We start from the raw sequence: 19,072 nt of genomic DNA, 5'->3' as shown, positions 1-19,072 counted from the left end.
TTTTTGATGACTGCTTCAATCTCCTTTCTGGTTATGGGTCTGTTCAGGTTTCCTATTTCTTCCTGGTTCACTTTTGGTAGTTTCTATGTCTCCAGGAATGCATCCATTTCTTCCAAATTGTCAAATTTGCTGGTGTATAGTTGCTCATAATATGTTCTTATAATTGTTTGTATTTCTTTGATGTTGGTTGTGATCTCTCCTCTTTCATTCATGATTTTATTAATTTGGATCCTTTCTCTCTTCTTTTTGATAAGTCTGGTGAGGAGTTTATCAATCTTATTAATTCTTTCAAAGAACAGCTCCTAGTTTCGTTGATTTGTTCTACTGTTCTTTTGGTTTCTATTTCATTGATTTCTGCTCTGATCTTTATTAATTTCTCTTCTCCTGCTAGGTTTAGGCTTACCTTGCTGTTCTTTCTCCAGCTCCTTTAGGTGTAACATTAGGTTGTGTATTTGAGACCCTTCTTGGTTCTTGAGAAAGGCTTGTATCGCTGTATATTTTTCCTCTCAGGACTGCCTTTGCTGTGTCCCACAGATTTTGAACAGTTGTGTTTTCATTATCATTTATTTCCATGAATTTTTTCAATTCCTCTTTAATTTCCTGGCTGACCTATTCCTTCTTTACTAGAATGCTTTTTAGCCTCCATGTATTTGGGTTCTTTCCAAATTTCCTCTTGTGATTCAGTTCTAGCTTCAGTGCTTTGTGGTCTGAAAATATGCAGGGAATGATCCCAGTCTTTTGGCACCACTTGAGACCTGATTTGTGACCCAGGATGTGATCTGTTCTGGAGAATGTTGCATGTGCACTTGAGAAGAATGTGTATTCTGTTGCTTTGGGATGTTCTAAATATCTCTGTGATGTCCATCTGGTCCAGTGTGTCATTTAAAACCTTTATTTCCTTATTGATCTTTTGCTTAGATGATCTGTCCATTTCTGTGAGGGGGGTGTTGAAGTTCCCTACTATTTTATTATTTTATTCAAAAACTTATTATTTTATTCAAAATTCTTTGATTTTGTTATTAATTGGTTTAAATAGTTGGCTGCTCCCATGTTAGGGGCATAGATATTTACATTGTTAGATCTTCTTGTTGGACAGACCCTTTGAGTATGATATAGTGTCCTTCCTCATCTCTTATTATAGTCTCTGGCTTAAAATCTAATATATCGGATGTAAGCCTTGCTACCCCATCTTTTTTTTTTTTATGTCCATTAACATGGTAAATTGTTTTCCACCCACTCAATTTTTAAAAAGATTTTATTTATTTAGTTGACACACAGAGATTACAAGTAGGCAGGGAAGCAGGCAGAGAGAGGGGGGAAGCAGGCTCCCCACTGAGCAGAGAGCCCATGCAGGGCTCAATCCCAGGACCCTGAGATCATGACCTGAGCTGAAGGCAGAAGCTTTACCCACTGATCCACCCAGGCATCCCTCTACCCCCTCAGTTTAAATCTGGAGGTGTGTATGGGTCTAAAATGAGTTTCTTGTAGACAGCATATTGATGGGTTTTGTTTTTTTATCCATTTCTGATATCCTGTGTCTTTTGATTAGGGCACTAAGCCCATTTCCATTCAAGGTAACTTGAAAGATATGAATTAGTGCCATTGTATCAGCTGTAAGGTGACTGTTACTGTATATTGTCTCTGTTCCTTTCTGGTCTACTACTTTAGGCTCTCTCTTTGCTTAGAGGACCCCTTTCAATATTTCCTGTAGGGCTGGTTTGGTGTTTACAAATTCTTTTCATTTTTATTTGTCCTGGAAGCTTTTTATCTCTCCTTCTATTTTCAAGGACAGCCTAGCTGGATATAGTATTCTTGGCTGCATGTTTTTCTCATTTAGTGCTCTGAATATATCATGCCAGTTCCTTCTGGCCTGCCAGGTCTCTGTGGATAAGTCTGCTGCTAGTCTAATATTTTTACCATTGTATGTTACAGACTTCTAGTCCCAGGCTGCTTTCAGGATTTTCTCTTTGTCACTAAGACTTGTAAGTTTCACTATTAGATGACGTGGTGTGGACCTATTTTTATTGATTTTGAAGGAGGCTTTCTGTGCCTCCTGGATTTTGATGCTTGTTCCCTTTGCCATATTAGGGAAGTTCTTTACAATAATTCACTCCAGTATACCTTCTGCACCTCTCTCTCTTTCTTCTTTTTCTGGAATCCCAATTATTCTAATATTGTTTCATCTTATGGTATCCTTATCTCTCAAATTCTCCCCTCATGGTCCAGAAGTTGTTTGTTTCTCTTTTGCTCAGCTTCTTTATTCTCCATCATTTGGTCTCCTATATCACTAATTTTCTCTTTTGCCTGATTTATTCTAGTAGTAAGAGCCTCCATTTTTTATTGCACCTTGTTAATAGCTTTTTAAATTTCAGCTTGGTTAGATTTTAGTGCTTTTATTTCTCCAGTAAGGGCTTTTATTTCTCCAGACAGGGTTTCTCTAATGTCTTCCATGCCTTTTTCTATCCCAGCTAGCACCTTGAAAATTGTCATTCTGAACTCTAGATCTGACATATTACCAATGTCCATATTGATTAGGTCCCTAGGCTTCAGTACTGCCTCATGTTCTTTTTTTTTGTGGTGAGCTTTTCCACCTTGTCATTTTATCCAGATAAGAATATATGAACAAGAGAATAAAATGCTAAACGAGTGGCAAAGACCCCAGAAAAATGTATGCTAACCAAATCAGAAGAGACCCCATATTGGGGGGAGAAGAAAGAAGATAAGAAGAAGTTTAAAAAAAATTTTTTTAAATTAATATATATTTTAGACTGGTGAGTAGAACAGAGCCACCCTGTTGATTTTGGGTGTATTTTGGGTGTATTTTGGTCTCTCAGAAGAAACTACCTCCCCCAATTTTTTTTAAAAAGATTTTATTTATTTATTTGATGGACAGAGATCACAAGGAGGCAGACAGGCAGGCAGAGAGAGAGGAAGGGAAGCAGGCTCCCCTGAGCAGAGAGCCAGTGTGGGGCTCAATCCCAGGACCCTGGGATTATGACCTGAGCGAAGGCAGAGGCTTTAACCCACTGAGCCACCCAGGCACCCCTAAATTTTTTAAAGAAAGAAAAACTTATATGTATACAAAAATAAGGGTAAACACAATAAAGAATGGAATATGACTGTAAGGGTGAAAAAATTTTTTTTAAATTCTAAAAAAGGATTTGATAATATAGGTTAGTTGGAAAAAGAAAGAAAGTGGAGAGAATTTGCTCAGCCTGGAGACTAGAACAAAGCCCTGTGATAGATTTAGGGTATATTTTGATCTATTAGAAGAAATTGTATCCCAAAAACTTTTTATAAGAAAAAAACCCTGTATGTATACAAAAAATAAAGTTAGATACAATGAGGGATAAAATATGACTATAATAATGAAGGTTTAAAAGGGTTTTTTTAGAAAGGTATTAAGATAAACTAGTTAAAAAACTTGAAAAGATGAAAAAGGAAAGTTAAAAAAATTAGAATAAGAAAAAAATAAAATTTAAAAAGTTTAACTTTGCAAGACTAAAGAATCATGGGGAGAAAGCCATGAATTCTGTGTTTGCTTTCCCCTTCTCTGGAATTCCGCTGTTCTCCTTGATCACTGAGCTTGGTCTTGGCTGGATGTTCTTGTTGATCTTCCTTGGAAGGGGCCTGTTACAGTGATTCTCAAATGTCTTTGCCTGAGGCAGAATTGCACTGCCCTTGCTGGGGGATGGTCTAAGTAATCTGTTTGGGTTCACTTTCTCCAGAGCTTTTGTTCCCTGAACGCTTTCTGTACAGCTTTGGAGGATGGGAATGAAAATGGTGGCTTCCCAGTCTCCAGCCTGGAGGAGCTAAGAGCTCGCACCCCACTCCTCAGTGCACCCTCAGAGAAAAGGTATCAATCACTCCCATCTCCCTGGTCTCTGGCTGCAGTCCGAGCTCACCCGGCCTGTGACCAAGTGTTTCTGTCTCTGGCACACAGTCCTTTTTGGAGTCTCCAAACCCAGCAGATTCCTGCCTCCAGAGAAGGAAGTTGAGTCTCCCCAGATCTGCCACTTGTGGGGTCCCTGCTCGAAGAGCAGTGGTCTAATTGTGCCTTGGATCCCAGTTTAAGGTAACCCTGAGCTGAGAGCTCACTCCTCGACTCCGTCTCTGTAGTCGGCTTCCCTTCTCTGATACCTGGTAGCTCTGCTAAACTCAGACACCCCCAATCCTTCTGTGACCTCACAGGACCTGAGACTAACTGTCCCCATGAAGGCTCCACCCCTGCTTAGCCTCTGGAGCAATGTGCCACAATGGTGCAGACTTTTAAAAGTTCATATTTTGTGCTCCGTTGCTCCACTGCTTGCCGGGAGCCAGCTCCTACCCCTGTGGTGTATCTTCCCGTTGCTTTGGAATCACTTCTCCACACATCCTACCTTTCAGAAAGTGGTCAATTTTCTGTTTCTATAATTGCTGCTCTTCTACTCTTTGATTTCCTGTTGGGTTTGTAGGTGTTCAGACTGTTTTGATAACTATCTAGCTGAACTCCTATGACCTGGTGTCATCTCAGTCTGCTACTCCTCTGCCATCTTAACTCCTTCTCTATTCTCTATTTTTGGGAGTCTGTTGCCTGGTCTGTCTGCCTGTCTCTTTTTCTTTGCTTGTTTGTTTTGTTTCTTAAATTCCACATGTGAATGAACTCATGGTATTTGTCCCTCTCTTTATGACTTATTTCACTTAGCATTATATTCTCTGGCTTCATCCATGTCATTGCAAATGACAAGATTTCCTTCTTTTTTAAGATTTTCCTTCTTTTTATCTCAATAAAAGAAGATAAAAGGACATCTTTTTTATCCATTCATCTATCAATGGACACTTGGGCTGCTTCCATAATTTGGGTATTATAAATAATGCTGCAATAAACATAGGTATGCACGTATCCCTTTGAATTAGTATTTTTGTATTTTGATAAATATCCAGTAGTGTGATTACTGGATCATAGGGTGGTTCAACTTTTAACTTTTTGAGGAACCTCCATACTGTTTTCCACAGTGGCTACACTAGTTTGCCTTTCCACCAACAGTACACAAAGATTCCTTTTTTTCCACATCCTCACCAACATTTGTTGTTTCTTGTGTTTTTTATTTTAGCCATTCTGGCAGGTGTGAGGTTATATCTCATTGTGGTTTTGATTTGCATTACCCTGATGATGAGTGATGTTGAGCATCTTTTCATGTATTTGTTGGCCATCTATATGTCTTCTTTGGAGAACTGTCTGCTCATATGTTCTGCCCACTTTTTCACTGGATTATTTGTGGGTTTTTTGATGTTGAGTTGTATAAATATATATTTTGGATAGTAACCCTTTATCAGACATGTCCTTTGCAAAGATCTTATCCCATTCAGGAGGTTGTCTTTTAGTTTTGTTGAATGTTTCCTTTCTGTACTGAAGCTTTTTATTTTGATGTAGTCCCAATAGTTTATTTTTGCTTTTGTTTTTCTTGCCTCAGAGACATATCTAGAAAAATGTAGCCAATAACCACATTATGGTAGATGTCAGAAAAATTCTTGCCTGTGCTCTTTTCTAAGATTTTTATGGTTTCAGTTCTCACATTTAGGTTTTTTTAACCCATTTTGAGTTTATTTTCATCTATGGTATAGGAAAGTGGTCCAGTTTCGCTATTTTTCATGTAGCTGTCCAGTTTTCCCAACACAGTTTTTTTAAGGAGACTGTCTTTTTCCCGTTGGGTATTCTTGCCTTTTTTATCAAAAACTAATTGACCATATAATCATGAGGTTATTTTCTGGGCTTTCTATTCTGCTCCATTGATGTTTGTGTCTATTTTTGTGCCAGTACCACGCTGTTTTGATTACTATGGCTTTGTAATATAATTTAAAATCTGGAATTGTGATACCTCCATCTTTGCTTTTCATTTTCAAGATTGCTTCATCTGGGGAACCTGGTTGGTTCAGTTGGTAGTGCATGTAACTCTTGATCATGGGGTCTTGAGTTTAAGCCCCATGCCCGGTATAGAGCCTTATTTTTTTTTAAATGTTTTAAAATCTATTTAGAAAAGATTGATTTGGCCACTCAGGGTCTTTTGTGTTAGTATGCTGTCAGTATTTTGATAAGGATTACATTAAATCTGTAGATTGTTTTGGGTAATATGGACATTATAACAATTTTGGTTCTTGCAATCCATGAGCATGGAATATCTTTCCATTTGTGGTATCATCTTCAACTTATTTTGTCAGTGTTTTATAGTTTTCAAAGTATAAACCTTTTACTTCCTTGGTTAAATTTATTCCTAAATATTTTTTAAATTTTATTGCAATTACAATTAGAATTGTTTTCTTAATTTCTCTTCCTGCTGCTTCATTATTAGTATATAGAAATGCAATGGCTTTCTGGACATTGATTTTGTATCCTGTCACCATACTGAATTCATCTAGAAGTTTTGGTACTTTTTGGTGGAGTCTTTGGGTTTTCTATATATAGTATCATGTCATCTGCAAATAGTCAGAGTTTTACTTCTTCCTTACGAATTTGGATGCCTTTTATTCATTTTTCTTGTCTGGTTGCTGCAGCTAGGAATTCCAATACTTTGATGAATAGAAGTGGTCAAAATGGACATCCTTGTTTTGTTTCTGACCATAGGGGAAATCTCTCAGCTTTTCCTTACTTAGTATGATGTTTGCTGTGAATTTTTAAATATGGCTTTTATTGTGTTGAGGTATGTTCTCTCTAAACTTACTTTATTGAGGTTTTTTTAATCAGGAATTGATGTTGTACTTTTTCAAATGCTTATAATGCATATATTGAAATGATTGTATGGTTTTTATCCTTTCTCCTATTGATGTGATGTATCACATTGATTGATTTGTGAATACTGAACCACTCTTGCATCCCAGGAATAAATCCCACTTCATTGCGGTGAATGATTTTTCTTAATGTATTATTTTATTTGGGTTGCTAATATTTCCTTAAGGATGTTGCATCTATGTTCCACAGACATATTGACCTGTAGTTCTCTGTTTTATAGTGTCTTTACCTAATTTTAGTATCAAGGTAATGGGGGCCTTATAAAATGAATTTGGAAATTTTCCTTCCTTTTTTATTTTTTGGAATAGTTTGAGAAGAATAGGTATTAACTCTTCTTTAGATGTTTGATAGAATTCACTTGTGAAGCTATCTGGTCTTGGACTTGTTTTTTGAGAGTTTTTTTTATTACCTATTCAGTTTCATTGCTAGTAATTGGTCTGTTCAAATTATCTATTTCTTCCTGATTCAGTTTTGAGAGGTTATATGTTTCTAGGAATTTATCCATTTCTTCTATTTTGTCCAATTTGTTGACATATAACTTTTCATAATATTCTTCTATGATCCTTTGTGTTTCTGTGGTATCAGTTGTCATTTCTCCTCTTTCATATCTGATTTTGTTTATTTGAGTCCTCTCTCTCTCTCTGTCTCTTTGATGAGCCTGGCTAAACATTTATCAATTTTGTTGATCTTTTCGAAGAACAAGTTCCTGGTTTCATTGATCTGTTTTATTGTATATTTTAGTTTCTACTTCATTTATCTCTGCTCTAATCTTTATCATTTTCTTCCTTCTACTGGTTTTGGGTTGTTTGTCCTTCTTTCTCTAGTTCCTTTAGATGTATGGTTGGGCTGTTAATTATAGATTTTTCTTGTTTCTTGAGATAGGCCTGTATTGCTATAAACCTCCCTCTTAAAATTGTTTTTGCTGGGGTGCCTTGGTGGCTTGGTTGGTTGAATATCTGACTCTTTGATTTCAGCTCAAGTCACGATATCCTTCTCCATCCTTACACTTTCAATTTGCATGTGTCTTTAGGTCTGAAATGAGTCTCCTTAGGTAACCTATCTATGGGTCTTATTTTTTTCATCCATTCCATCACCCTATGTCTTTTGAGTGGAGTGTTTAGTCCATTTACATTCAAATTAATTATTGATAGGTATGTATTCATTGCTATTTTATTACTTGTTTTATGATTGTTTTTGTAGTTCTTCTCTATTCCTTTCTTTCCTATGTCTCTTTACTCACGATAAGTTGGCTTTCTCTGATGATATAATTGGATTCCTTTCTCTTTATTTATTGCATATCTATTACTGGATTTTGATTTATAGTTATGATTAGGTTTGTATATAACATCTTCAGCATATAGGAGTCTATATTAAGTTGATGGCCACTTAGGTTTGAACCCTTTCTTTATCCCTTCCCGCCACCCTTCCCCACATTTTAGGTATCTGGTATCATACTTTATATTCTTTTATTTTGTGAGGCTTTGATATTTATAGTTATACCTATTTGTACTGCCTTTGTGCTTCCTACTTTTCTTGCTCTTCCTTATGTTCTTTTCTTTCCACTCAAAGAGTCTCCTTTAATGTTTCTTCTAGGGCTGGTTTAATGGTCATGAATTCCTTTAACTTTGGTTTGTCTGGGAAACTCCTCATCTCTCCTGTTATTCTGAATGATAGGCTTGTCAGATAGGGTATTTTTGGCTGCAGATATTTTCCTTTCAGCAGTTTGAATATATGCCACTCTATTCTGGCCTGCAAAGTTTCTGCTGAAAAATTTGCTAATAGGCTTATAGGGGTTCCTTTGTGTGTAACTGCCTTCCTCTCTCTTGCTGCTTTTAAAAATCTCTCTGTATCACTACTTTTTGCCATTTTAATTACTATATATCTTGGTATATATATACCAAGGATTGATTTTGATGGGGACCTACCTGGATTGATTTTGATGGGGGAATATCTGTGCCTCCTGCATCTGGATTTTAGTTTCCTTCCCCAGATTCAGGAAGTTTTCAGCTAGTATTTCTGCATATCAATTTTCTGCCCCCTTTTCTGGGATCCCTATAATTAAAATGTTATTATACTTGACGGTGTCACTGAGTTCCCTAAGTCTGTTCTCATTTTGCATAATTATGTTTTCTTCCACCACCTGCTTAGCTTGATTACTTTCTCCTCCAGGTTGCTGATTTGTTCTTCTGCTTTATCGTGTTTACTTTTAATTCCATCTCTTGTATTTTTAATTTCACTCAATGTGTTCTTCATCTCTGATTGCTTTTTAAAATCTCTTTGTTAAGGGTCTTACTGAAGTCTCCCACCCTTATCTCAAGTTCAGTGAGGATCTTTATGAGACTTACTTTAAATTCTCTATCAAACATATTACTTATGTTGTTTTGTGTAGGTCTCTTGATGTGATTTTGTCTTGTTCTTTCATTTGGGATATATTCCTCTGTCTTCTCATTTTGTCCAAATTTCTGTGTCTATTTCTGCGTGTTAGGAAAGTCAGCTACATCTCCTGCACTTGAAAGTAGTGGCATTATGAAGAAGAGGTCTTATAGTGCCCTGCAGTGCAGTGTGGAACTGGTGGAACCTGGTGCTTCAGGAGTGTCTCTTATGTGATTTCATGCACTTTGGTATTGTGGCTGAGCTGCTCTTTTCTTCAGTCCAGTCACCTACAGTGACTGTTGTCGGCAATGTTTGGTCCCTGTGGTATTAGTGAGGCAGTCTGGGCTTGAGTTGAGTCAGACCAGACATTTGTCAGAGATGCAGTAGCACCAAACTGCCGGGTGCTTTCCTTGTCTTATCCCCTAAGAGGCTTTCCTTGGTGGACAGGGTCTGCAGTTACACCAGCTGTTTGCCCCCAGTCCCCTGCTAGGGCCCCAGGCTGACTGGTTTATGTGGTTATCTTCCCCTCTCTCTGGCACAGGAGTCACTTGGGAGTAGTGCTTCATACACTGTTGGTGGGCTGCTTGCACACTGCCAGGCTTGTGGCATCTCTTTGCATGGGCTCCGGGCAAGAGTATATTGGAGGGGGCTGATCTGCTGTAGCATGAAGGTGCAGGGAGGCAATATTAGCAAGTTAGTGAGTGTCAGAGTTGCAATGATTCCACCAGTGGCCCTATGTTTATTTGAGGAGCTTGAGAAGGAAATGGTGCCTGCCAGCTCCTTTGATCCTAGAGTAATCTCCCACCACCACATACTCTGAGATTAGTAAAATACTCTCCCTCCCATATGCCCCAGGCATTTTTCAAACTGCTGCTTCTATGATAATCTCAGCAGGCTGTTTTTTGTGCTATCTCTTTGAGGGCAGGAACTCAATTTCCTCATATCCTCCCAGCTGTCCCAGAGCTGAGCTCACTGATTTTTTAAATTCTAGGGGTTTATTATTATTATTATTATTAACATATATTATTTGCCCTAGGGGTACAGTTCTGTGTAAATTCCAGGTTTTAAATCCCACTGGTTGTAAGAACTCACAAAATTCAGCCCTTCTGGTTATGAAAGCTACATGTTGTAGGGATTCATACTGTCCATGCAGTTATCCCAATGTGAAAGTCTGTTTTTCTCCCCTCTCCATGCCCCAGGGTTGTTCCCTCTCATGGTCAGTCCTGCAGGTCTGCCCTTCCTATCCTCTTCAATGTGACTGACCTCCTCTCTACATTTAGCTGTGGAGTTTGGGGTCATTTTCTGGGTTATTTACACTGAAGTGGGTGTTATCTAGTTGTACCTAGGGGACAAGATGAGCTTAGTGTCCTCCTACTCTGCCATCTGCCCCAATTCCCAGTATTTATCTCTCTCTCTCTCTCTTTTTTTTTTTTTTTTGCACAAATGCAAAATGACATTGTTTTTTCAGTTTTGATTTTCATTTTTTTTTTTGTAATAGGAGTATCCTTATTACCATTGAGTGATGTTGAAAGCCCTGAATCTCTTCTAGGCTTCCTCTGAGATGGCTCCAGGGAAAGGAAGAGGGATAGAAGCCCAGGCTCCCTACGTACCTACTTGGCCTTCTCTGACACACCCCACTGAGAGTGAGTACTGAGTGTCTTATTAATGCCTCACAATTGTGGAAGTCTAGACTCCCCATTTTGCTTTTGCTGGCATGAGTGGGAGTGAAGCCATAATGTTTTCTGTGGTGTTTGGCTGGAGTAGAGTTGTTATTGTCTGAAAGTTTTCTGTCTTGCCAGGTTTCCCCTTTCTTGGTCCTTTGGATAAATAACCCTTTGGATATAGGCTTTTGTTGGGGCTTTTTTTTCTCTCCGCCTATTTGACATTTCTGAGTTGATTCCTTCTTCAGCTCCAAGTTAGGGATATATGAGACAAAAAAGAAAAACCAGGGAACTCACTACTGTGTTGTTCTTTGTGCCCCTAAGTCTTAAACTATTCTTTTTCTTTCTAATTTTCAAAGTCTTCTTCCATTAATTTTATATATAGAATAAAATATATATTCAGGATTTGTAGTTGTACTTGGCAGGAAGAATATGGAAAAGCACATCTGCTCCATTTCCCTGGAGCAAAACTAACATTTTCAATAGAGATACAATATTGCCCACAGAGAAGCAGGTTGGCTAAATGAGGACTGAACATGGTGGAAACAGGTTTGAGTCTAGCTTTCAAAAATGATGAATTAAGAAAGTAAGAAAGAGAGACCAAATAATAAATAAATAAATAGGGCACTTCTAAGAGGACATGGGGTTGGGAATAAATCTCTGGGCCTTCGAGGAGAACAGCTTGACTAGTTTGAATAATTCATATTGGGGTAGAGTGAAGATAATAATATGAGAACATTTGTTTAGTACTTAGTATCTTTCAGGCATTCAGCTAACACTCTGAAATATATTGTCTTATTTACCTCTTTTAGTTCTTAGAGGTAAGTACTAACTTGTGTTTTATAGATGGGAGAATTGAGCCTCAGAAAAGTAACATAATGTGCCCAAGATCACATCTTTGGTAAATAGTGAAGCCTGGATTGCACTGAGGTCGTTTTGATATTGTAAACTATGTTTTTGACCACTAGATCTTACTACTTGATAGAACACTCAGACTGTGAGCTCCTGACAATTCAAACAAGGCATTTGAAGTCAATGTCTTAGAAGATGAATAAAGTGATAAAACTGGTGTTAAAGGAAGATTGATCTGTTAGTGAAAGGCTGAATATAATAAAGCTGGGAAAATGAAATCAGTACATAGCTATAGAAGGCTTGTTTGTTCATTCTGACATTCAGTTTATTCATTCAATAAATGTTTATTACATGCTCTATTAATAAAGAATCCACTAGAAAAACAGAACCAGTAGGATACACACAAACACACACAAAGAGAGTCTCTGCAGATGTATTAAATTAAGATGAAGTCATATTGGATTAGGGTAGACCCTAAATCCAATGTCCTTATAAGAAGAGGGAGATAAAGACACAGGGGAAAAGGCCATATGAAAATGGAAGCAGAGACTCCAATGTGCATGTAAAGATCAAGGAGTGCCAAGCATTGCCAGCAACCATCAGAAATTAGAAGAGGTTGGGGTGCCTGGGTGGCTCAGTGGGTTAAAGCCTCTGCCTTCAGCTCAGGTCATGATCTCAGAGTCCTGGGATAGAGCCCTGCATCGGGCTCTCTGCTGGCCAGGGAGCCTGCTTCCCCCCCAACTTCTCTCAGCCTGCCTCTCTGCCTACTTGTGATCTCTCTTTGTCAAATAAATAAATAAAATCTTTAAAAAAAAAAAAAAGAAAGAAAGAAAGAAAAAGAAATTAGAAGAGTCAAGAAAGAATTATCACCAAGAGATTTTGGAGGGAACAGACCCTTTGGTTTTAGACATCTTGGTTTTAGACGACTGGTCTCCAGAACTATGAGAGAATAATTTCTTTTGTGTTAAGCCACATAGTTTGTGGTAATTTGTTACAGCAGTCCAAGGAAATTCATACAGAAACCAAGTTCAGTGAGCAGTGTGAAAGACAAGAGAAGATCCAAAAGTAGAGACAAAACCAAGAACTGGGAATGAGGTAGAATTGCCCAGGGCTGATTTAGGCAGAAGTGATTAATTTTCTTGGTGGATAAATAGAACTACAGTGTCTGTGCTTTGGATTGCTGCCCTGGCATGTCAGTGTGACAGAATGGCCTAAGGCCAAAAGGTTAAAGTAGTCAAGAAAATGAGCATTTTTGAAAGTATATGTTATATGGCCATTGGGAGAGCCCTCTAGGGGAAGAAGGTGGAGAGAAATCAGGATAGAAGGATGATGAATCCCTGGGATTCATTAGAACTGCAAGGAGAAAGAGGAGCCATCAAAGGAGACAGAGAAAGGATGATGAGAGAGATGGGTAAATAATAATAATTTACTACCTGCAGGAGATGGGAGAAGAAAGAAGGACGAAAGCATCCATTTACTAGACCACAGGCTTCTTAAGGGCAGAGCCTTTGTACTTTCAGTACCCCTAAGAGTACCTAGTCCATAGTAAGCATTTAATAAGTATCTACCAAATTAATAAAGAGCCATTTCCTGATACAGGAGAAATCAACAAGAATGGAGTTGGAAGTGGGGTATTTGATTAAAGCAAATAGAAGACCCTAAAATCCTAATTTAAAACTTCTGTAACGTACTGACCCTTGGGGTGTTAGAAGTGGGAGAAAACTAAAAAATTATGTGGTTCACTCCTCATTTTGCACATAAGGAAAATGAGGTCCAAAGAGATTGCTTTTATGACTTGGGCTCTTTGGACCTGAAGGAGTTCTATAACTGTGGCAGGTGATTTTGTTGCAGCTGACACTAACCCCTTTAAGTCATGAGGTTTCGACTTACTTTTTTCCTATCCTTCAAGGAAGTTATCAGTCAGGCTTAGTGATTAAAAACAAAGCTGATAAATTAGAACTGGCTCTTATGCAACTGATAAATCACTAAATTCTACCCCGGAAACCAGTAATACAGTATATGTTAACAAAGCTCAATTTAAATAAAAAATTTAGGGCGCCTGGGTGGCTCAGTGGGTTAAGCCGCTGCCTTCGGCTCAGGTCATGATCTCAGGGTCCTGGGATCGAGTCCCGCATCGGGCTCTCTGCTCAGCAGGGAGGCTGCTTCCTCCTCTCTCTCTCTCTCTGCCTGCCTCTCTGCCTACTTGTGATGTCTCTCTGTCAAAATAAATAAATAAATAAAATCTTTTAAAATATAAATAAATAATTTAAAAAGAAACAAACACCAAACTGATCATGTGGGGACTGGAGTGCCAAGAAGCACGTGTTGCATGAAGTACTGGGTGTTGTACATAAACAATGAATCTTGGAACACTGCATCAAAAACTAATGAAGTATTTTATGGTGACTAACGTAACATAATAAAAAAGAAAAGAAAAACTTACTTTAATTAATTTGCCTGTTCACAAAAAGCAAAAAAAAAAAAAAAAAAATGAATGTTCTGATTAGAGAAAGGAAGAGAAACAATAACTGATGAATTTCATGATAGTGACTTGGGGTTACCATCTGGAACCCAGATTCCCTTTGGAGAGTGAATAGGATCGCATGAAGGGTATTTATCATAACCTTGGAGCTTGGAGGTGAGGATAGAAGGTCTAGTACCACTGAAGATTCCAATCAGAAAGTTACCACTGTAGTGGTATATCAGTATACTTGACAATGAGATTCACCCCAAATTAGGTGCTTTAATGACTCTTTTCTGACATCTTCACTAGGACCTTGGCAGCAGACTCCTGTGGCAGGACCCTACAGGGATCCTTAGAGAACAGCATCAGTAGTGACAGTGAGAGGTACAAACCCCCAAATCTACCAAAGCAGAAAGCTCCCAGCTCGGAAAACCCTGCTAATAGAAGGGAGGCTTTTGGAGCCTAACACCAAAGGCTGTTTATTAAATAGCTATGAAAGAAGTGACTCCTTGAAATATTGGTCACCTCTCAAAGTATATTTTTGGTCTTCTAAGATTGATTAATCTATCCCTCTACCTCTTTTTTCTTTCTTTAGTTTTTTTTACATCCGGAAAGATAGGATATTATTCCACCCCAATACAAACCTGCAATGACTGAATGGTCTAACTGATCAGATGATAAGTGGTGGCTTGGTGGCTTAGTTGATTGAGTGACTCTTAATTTCAGCTCAGGTCATAATCTTGGTGTCATGAGATCAAGCCCCACGTTGGGCCCTGTGCTCATGAAATCTGCTTGAGATACTCTCTCTCCCTCTCCTTCTGCCCCTGCCCTCCACACGCTCACTGTCTTTTTCTAAATAAATAAGTAAATAAAATCTTTTAAAAATTCAATTAAGGGGCAACTGGGTGGCTCAGTCAGTTAAGTCGCTGCCTTTGGCTCAGGTCATAATCCCAGGGTCCTGTGATGGAGTCCTGCATCAGGCTCCCTGCTCAGCGGGGAGCCTGTTTCTCTCTCTGCCTCTGCCTGTCACTCTGACTGCTTGTGCTCTCTCTCTCTCTAAAAAATAAATAAATAAAACCTCTTTTAAAAATAAATAAAAAAATAAAAATTCAGTTAAGCACACATACCAAAACAACATTTTATTCTATTTTTAAACTTTTTTTGTAGTGCAAGATGTACAGTTTAGAACATTAGACAATTATCAAGATCTCTCATTCAACACCAATCCTATGCCAATACACTGCTCTTGATTTATGCTTTTCTGAATGTCTCAAGATTAAAACCAATTTGAATTCCAAATTTCACTTTGTGTTTAAAGATATCATTCAAGTACTTAGACTTTAACTTACTGAGACATAATCTAGTAAAGAAAAATAAAAATATTTTTATTGAAAGTTACTAGTGACTACTTTAATGATTAAGTAGGAAAAATGGAAATAAGAAATCCATCTGATTTAGCAAAACTTACTCTGTCTTAAGTAAAAGCAGACTGAGATACGTTCAACTATCTGACAGGACTTGGCAACACCTGAATACATTTTACTGATTCAGAGGGTAACTGCCACATTCATCACAGCCAGAATCTTTAATATAATAGAAGGTGATTTATGGTTACTGGTTAAAACTATCTAAAAAAATAATGGAATGATAAGGCTATTCAGGGGAATTGACCAGCAGGTTTACAAAGGCTACTATGTTTAACTTTCAATATATGCCTATAAGGAGACTACTAACATTTGTCATTTAAATAAAGGACTATATTATATTTAATGTGTTTTATTTTCCAGTACCCTGGTTGTTTTATTCTAACCCATACAATCACAATTTTTTCATACATTTTACAGAAAGTACTAATTGTTTTTATTGAGAAAAGATTCAAATGAAGAGGTTAATCAGTTTACATATCAAAATAATATCTTATAAAACTAAATAGCATGTGCCTCCAAAGCTGAATTGTATTGGTTCCTATGGCACTAGAGACAGAACATTGCTGGCCTGAAAGGTATTTAATCTGAGGTTTAGACAAATCACTTCAACCAGGATCTATGGTTCTTCATAACAAAGAGAAGTCAAGCATATACAAGGAGGAATGTATGTCTCAAGAATGTGCCTCCGGCATTTAATCCACTAAATTATCCCACAAAATCTTGCTTTGCTCTTTCAAGTAGATGCTTTTGGGACACCTCAGTATGATTTGTGGGTACTTGAAGCAGTTTGGAAAATGGAGAAAGTGCCTTGATAACCTATAGGTATTTTTCTTGCCTCTGAAGTGAAGGATATTTTACTTACCAAATAAGGTCTATTAGATACACTGGATACTTTTCTACTGCTGTATTCTGTGGCCCCAATTTCTCCACATTTTTTCCAACATTTATTACTACTCTTGTTGTTGGTGTTGGTGTTGTTTAGTATGGCAATCCTAATAGGTATTAGATGGCTTTGATTTGAATTCCCCGAATGGCTAATGATGTTGAGCATCTTTTCATTGTTTCTTGGCCAATAGCTGATTTAAAGTCCTTGTCTAGGGGCACCTGGTTGGCTCAGTCAGTTGAGCATCTGCCTTTAGCTCCCCCATGCTCACTCACTCTCTCTCTCAAATAAATAAATAATATATTTAAAAATAAAAAAATAGAAAAATAAAGTCCTTGTCTAATGATTTAACCATTTGGGCCTTACCAGGGACCATTACTATTAATTAGTATTTCCCTGCCTGCTCCCCACCCCCACATATTTTCTTATTTCTTTGTACATCTTGTGATTTTTTGTTGAACACTGGATGTCTAAGTAACAAATTGTGGCAACTATGGAAATCAGATTCTGCCCCCTTCTCAGGATTTGTTGCTGTTGCATTTGTTGTTGTTTGTTTGTTTGTTTTACTGGCTTTTTGAATGACAAAGTCTGTGTTCCTTGTCATATGTCACTGCTGAAATCTCTGTTCAATTAGCTTAATGGTCAGGTGACGATTGGGCAGAGTTTTCCTTAAATGCCTAAAATTAGTGAGTCTCCCAAGGCACCATATGTCTGTATATTGGAACATGCCTTCAACATTCAGTCAGAAAGTTAATAACTCTGCCTTAGCCTTCACTTTCTATACCCTCAAGGTCATCTAGAGCTAAGAACTTAGGGTGTTCTCAGGTCTTGTTCTCTCATGTTCTCTCAGAATGCACAGAGTCCTGGGCATACATAGCCCTATGCATGCACTTGACCTTCTAGATTCCTAGGAATATGCCAGACTTTTCAAAGTTCCTATGGATATCTTATTCCCCATCTTTTCCTTTAAACTTTTTGATTAACCTATTTTTTAACCTAACTTTATCTATCACCCCTGGCAGCCACAAATTTTAAACAATTGCCACTAATTGTTTTAATAAACAGTGCTGGTGAAAAGGCTTTTTCCACTAGATGAACTCCACTCTGAATCATGTCAAATAAGACAGACTTGCAAGTAAAATCTTTCAGGGAACTACCAGACTAGTCAAACAATGACAATTCTCTGAGAATGAGGTTTTGAAGTAGGTCCAACTCCATTCTGCAATGTCTGGTGGCTCCCAGGTTGCCAGTTTTGAACATGATTGCAGGTTGGTTGTTTTCAAAGCTCTCATGGAGCTAGAGAGTGGGGGATGGGAATAGGGCAAGTTAAAATGCCATAAATCTCAGTTTTTACTGAGATTCAGACTTTTTTAAAAAAATAAATACTCCCCAGGGATGCCTGGGTGGCTCAGTTGGTTAAGCAGCTGCCTTCGGCTCAGGTCATGATCCCAGCGTCCTGGGATCGAGTCCCACATCGGGCTCCTTGCTTGGCGGGGAGCCTGCTTCTCCCTCTGCCTCTGCCTGCCACTCTGTCTGCCTGTGCTTGCTCTCGCTTCTCTCTCTATGACAAATAAATAAATAAAATCTTTAAAAAAAAATAAATAAATACTCCCCAGATTGCTACAAGCCTTTGATTAAATATCTAAAGTTCTGAAAAAGTTGACTTGTGATTTTTACCAGTTTTCTTTTTAATTTTATGAAGTTTTTTTGGAGGTACCATTTGCTCTGACATCCCTCTTTTGTAGCATATTTGAGGTGACATATTTTGCCATTCAAATGGTTGTGCCCAGCTACTGTATTTTTGGACAGCTAACTCCTTTTCATTCTTAAGATTCAGCTCAAGGGTCACTTCCTTGAGCAATGGAATGCTTTCTGCATATTAAATCTGACAAAGAAGCTGATTAAGTGAATCAGATGCTATCCCAGCTGCTCCTGTTGAATGAATGAATGAGGAGAACTGGACACATGCCAGGTCAGCACTCACTTTTTCCAGTTTCCCCCACCTCCACCCCACAGTAGTCCCTGAAGCACTGCCTCTGAGAGCCTGAGGCTCTCCTCATAGCATGATTGAAGCTAGTTGAATGCTTGGTGAGAATTTCAAAAAGCAGATTCAAGCAGTAGGCAGTCAGTTGGGTTGGAAAGTATCTAGGTCCTTTCTAAACAGAAACTATATGCTTTCTTGTATGAAAAGGATGAATAATTACTCTGATGATTCATTTAAAAGGCCATAATGCTTTTTAGAAAATTATAGACATATGTAAATTACTGATACATGGTCCCCAAAAGAATAATTATTACCTACTAGAAATATATACGAATACAAGAAATTTTTCATAATAGATTATGAAGAATCTTGTTGAGAAATTTTGGCTAAATGAATTGTGAAGACCATTGGCACAGTACACTGGCTACCACTGCTTTAGATCACATTAGTTTTTCAAGTTTAGAAAGTACAGATCAACCTGAACCTCCCTTGGGATATGTGAGCCCTGTTTTGGAGACCATAGCATTGACTTTTTTTCTAAGGGGGCTCTAATGATATTTATAAGTGAATTTGTAGTATTTTTAGTATACAAAATAAGAAAATGGGGACACCGCATCGGGCTCCTTGCTCGGCAGGGAGCCTGCTTCTCTCTCTGCCTCTGC

General features: G+C 38.0%; 1 protein-coding gene across 2 annotated transcripts in view; it reads left to right on the top strand.

The window, feature by feature from the left end:
• APC (APC regulator of WNT signaling pathway) overlaps nucleotides 1-19,072 on the top strand; it is a 338,974-nt gene that overhangs the window by 47,646 nt on the left and 272,256 nt on the right. The window contains exon 2 of one of the 2 annotated variants that reach the window (XM_032335545.1): nucleotides 10,689-10,782. The exons of the other annotated variant lie outside the window; for it this stretch is intronic. The gene's annotated coding sequence lies outside the window, so the exon portion shown is untranslated. The remainder of the gene's footprint in view (nucleotides 1-10,688; nucleotides 10,783-19,072) is intronic. 2 annotated transcript variants of the gene reach the window in all.

The sequence above is a fragment of the Mustela erminea genome, chromosome 3 (assembly GCF_009829155.1).
Source record: "Mustela erminea isolate mMusErm1 chromosome 3, mMusErm1.Pri, whole genome shotgun sequence".
Classification (NCBI taxonomy): Eukaryota; Metazoa; Chordata; class Mammalia; order Carnivora; family Mustelidae; genus Mustela; species Mustela erminea.
Note: the sequence above shows the minus strand (reverse complement) of the source record. Positions and strands in the feature narration are given on the sequence as shown.